Genomic DNA, 4067 nt, shown 5'->3' with positions numbered 1-4067 from the left:
TGCACGATACTGGATGCTTGGGGCTGGTGCACTGGGACGACCCAGAGGGAGGGTGTTGGGAGGGAGGAGGGAAGAGGGTTCAGGATGGGGAACACAGGTATACCTGTGGCGGATTCATTTTGATATTTGGCAAAACTAATACAATTATGTAAAGTTTAAAAATAAAATAAAATTTAAAAAAAGATTGTGGCCAAATAAATAAATAAAATAAAGAATTAAATCATAAAAGAATAATATGAACTATATCACTGCCACAAAAAAAGAAATTCATTCATTAAAAACATACCACAAAAAGGGAAAATGTAGGTACTATATTGCTATTACATTTATTCTGGTCAAGTCCTCTTTCATTAAGTAGTTTTAGTCACTCAGTTGTGTCCAACTCTTTGTGACCCCACAGACTATAGCCCACCAGGCTCCTCTGTCCATGGGATTCTCCACACAAGAATACTGGAGTGGCTTGCTATTCCCTTCCCCAGAGGATCTTCCTTACTCAGGGATTGAACCCAGGTCTTCTGCATTGCAGGCAGTTTCTTTACTGTCAGAGCTACAGAGAAGTCCCTATTTCATTAAGAAATATGTCTTTACAACAAAACTGTTTGGCTGAACTGTTTACTATCATGTCTTTCCAAAAATGTCTAGTTAAATAGGATCAAAATATCCTATATTATGTACCCCTCAATGCAACAGTGATTAACATAACAAGAATCCCTGGTCTTCATTTATTTAGAAAATCTAATTTTGTAGGTTATGCACTGAAATTAAAAAAAAAAAATTGTGATAAAATTCCAAGTCTAAATAACAAGACAGAAAAGTACAGTATCATCCCAACTTTGCTTGTGTATGTATGTATCTATAAGTATACAAAGAGACAGGTGCAGATACAAATTGATTTTTTCACTTGCAACCACCCTCACCCTAAAAAAGTAACTTGATCCTCTGCTGGGAAATTTGCCTCTTTCCTATTATCAAGAACATGGTCTCAGAGGGATGAATTCCTAGGGTTAGGTACTGACTGGCTTCGCATACCTCATTCCTTGGTTCAAAATATTTATTTCATAAATAGTCATTTAGACTATAATCTAAATGAGATGAGAGAAAATATTTACTAAGACTTCTAAAGAGAAAGGAGGTTTCTTCGTTGTTGTTCTTTTGGCTTTTACTGTTGTTTATCTGTTTTGTAGGGCTACTGTATGAAATTCTTTTGCACTTAAACAGGAAAGAATGAAGACTGATGAAATAACAGCATACATTCTCTAAATATAAAGGTAGGACTGTACTATAAAAACAAAACTGAGAATAAGAGGGAGAAAAGCAGAGTCCAGACCACAATTCTTTTATTCTTGAATCAATCCAAGCCTTAAATTCAATAGATCTCTTATGGTAGCACAGATGGTAAAGAATATGCCTGCAATATAGGAGACCCAGGTTCACTCCAAGTTGGGAAGATCCCCTGGAGTAGAGAATGGCAACCCACTTCAGTATTCTTGCCTGGAGAATCTCATGAACAGACCAGACCATGGGGGCACAAAGAGCTGGACACGACTGAGCAACTAACATTTAGCTGTTAATAGGATAGGCAATTTTCTTTATTATTTAAGCAAGCTGAATTTTAGGTTTCATTACTTACAAAGTATGATTTGTAAAGTTCACTTAATTTACATCCTCAAAATACTAATAACAGAGTGCCAATTAATATACATGGTAAGTATCCGACAGTCTTGTGAAGCATCTCTTATTCCACGTAGGAAATGCAATGTGAAAACATCTGTTTCCCTGGATTTCCTGAGCATATGTACATTTCAGACCAATTACTTCACTTGAATTATTTTACCATATAGGCTGCAGTTCTGTTTGTTTAAAAGCATAAATACCAATATAGTGCTATTTCAGTATTGGTGCAGGTTATTTTATAAGGCTGTAAACTTCATCTTTCTTTGCTTGCATAATGATCGTAATAAAAAGTGTATGTCAGTCTCTGTGAGGTTTTCAGTAAAATCAGTGCCTTCAAAATATTTTGAAGTGCAGGAAACTTTGAATTTATGAAATATTTATGAGAAATCACATCATGTCTACAGCGGTTCTCAGCTGTGACTACAGCATATGGTTTATAAATTGAAACAGGTGTGGGAGAACAGGTGGTTACAGCCAAGCCAGGGAGGGACTGGAATTTATTGTGGGGAAACAACATGATAAAATACCACCACTAGCATCGAAGGCAACTTGCTGACTTGAGAGCAGAACCTAAAGATCTTCACAGGGGCAAATACATGTGACAGCACTTGAGATGAAAGTGTTCACCTACTCAAATCCCACATATGGGAGTTGGGAAGCAGTCGGTATCATTTTATATGGTGAGCGAATGCAAGTGACTCTTTATATTGAATTTCATTAGCATGGATGTTAACTGCATTAAGAGAAAGAAAGAATAAACTCTTTCTCTTACCTCTTTTAATACAAACCTAGTTCAAATGAGAGCTAGAGTCACTTGCTGTGTTATATACACTATTTCTAAGGATAATGCCACATATGCTACCCTACATCCACAAACTTCCTGCATCAGAAAAGTACCCTCTTTTTGTAGAGGGGGTGGCTATAATACCCTCCTATTATTTCAGAAAATACCTTCAAAATAACTCATCTTAAAATCTCATGCTGTTTAAGAATAAAAGTAACAGAAGACAGCATTAATGATTTTTAAACCTCCTCCCCAGCAAACTGCCAGTACCTCAGTCTACATTCAGATCTTAGGAGTCCCTCCTAATGAAAGTAATTGAGACACCAGAGCTAAGAAGAGTGCATCTGGATTAGTTTAGGATGAGCATACATACTTACATTTAAATATGAGCATTTGACATCTCCTAGAGATTCACAAAGTTTCAAATAAAATATTTTATGATGTTATATTTTAAAAGACACTCTAACCCTGGCCAGTCCTGATGTCTGAGTGATTTCCTAGACCCAGCACATGTACCAAGTTTCCAGAGCCCTGAAGATAAGGTTTAACACCCCAAAACATGGACTCATTTTCCATTCTACCTTAGTCCACCACATCTCTGGATACCTGGCAAACAAATGCAATATTACCTCATGAACTGACTGTATATCTTACATACGCACCAGCAGATTTGGGGAGAACCTTTGAGAAAAAGTTGAGGAGCGGCTATCCTTTGAGACTGAAGAGATTCCATTAAAGAATTTGGATGTCATGAAGGAAGCAATGGTTCAGACAGAGGGGGCGGCTGCTGAGATTACTAGGAAACAGGAGATGAAGCACTTTAAAAATGAAAAGAAGTGGCTGGCTGCAATTGCCCTGGAATCTTCAGAAAATAGCAGGAGTACTCCAGAGGAGTGTGAGGAGACAAGTGAAAGACCCAAAAAGAAGAAAGAGAAAAAGTGTCAGGAGTCTCCTCAGGAAAATGGAATGGAAGACCCTTCTGTCTCCTTTTCCAAACCCAAAGAAAAGAAATATTTTTTCAAGGAGAAACTGGTTAGCAGTGATTTTGAAGACAGAGCTGGCAGTGGAATCTTCCCAAAAGGAAGAAATCTTTTTCAAAGAAGAACTAGTTAGGGGCCCCTAAGACTCAAGAAATAAGAGTGTCCCTAAGAAAAAGAGGAAATTCTCTTCCAAGGAGGAGCCACTTGGCAGCGGACTTGAAGATGCTGCTTCCGGCAGGGATTGTGGCTCCAAGAGAAAGAAAAAGCTACAAAAGCTATCTCAGGAAAAGGAGAATGGACATTTCCCTGCTGGCGCCTACCTTGCAGAGAGAGTTCCCAACCCATCACCTATAGCCCAATAAAAATAAAAGCAAAATCATGAGAAAAAAAAAAGATACCTTATAAAATCCAGAGAGAAACTCTTCCTTATCCTTGTCCTAGTTCATATTCTGACATGTACTCAAATGAGAACGGACACCACAACCTCAGAGAGTTGGGTGAAACCTAAGGTAAACCATACTACCCTTCTTTAATTCTCTAAAATTCTTTCTATAATTATATAGTTTGTCTTAACATATGTATGAGGGGTTGTTTTCAGAAAAGAAAGCAAGGCAGAGTAACAAAGGGCT

At 37.6% G+C, this 4067-nt stretch overlaps 1 pseudogene; it reads left to right on the top strand.

Moving 5' to 3' along the window:
• The first annotated feature begins 3208 nt into the window (after window positions 1-3208).
• LOC129657062 (nucleolar protein 56-like) lies at window positions 3209-3800 on the top strand (annotated as a pseudogene).
• Window positions 3801-4067: the final 267 nt, after the last annotated feature.

This window comes from Bubalus kerabau, chromosome 7, assembly GCF_029407905.1.
Source record: "Bubalus kerabau isolate K-KA32 ecotype Philippines breed swamp buffalo chromosome 7, PCC_UOA_SB_1v2, whole genome shotgun sequence".
NCBI lineage: Eukaryota > Metazoa > Chordata > Mammalia > Artiodactyla > Bovidae > Bubalus > Bubalus kerabau.
The sequence above is the reverse complement of the archived record's forward strand: the minus strand, read 5'-3'. Positions and strand labels throughout refer to the sequence as shown.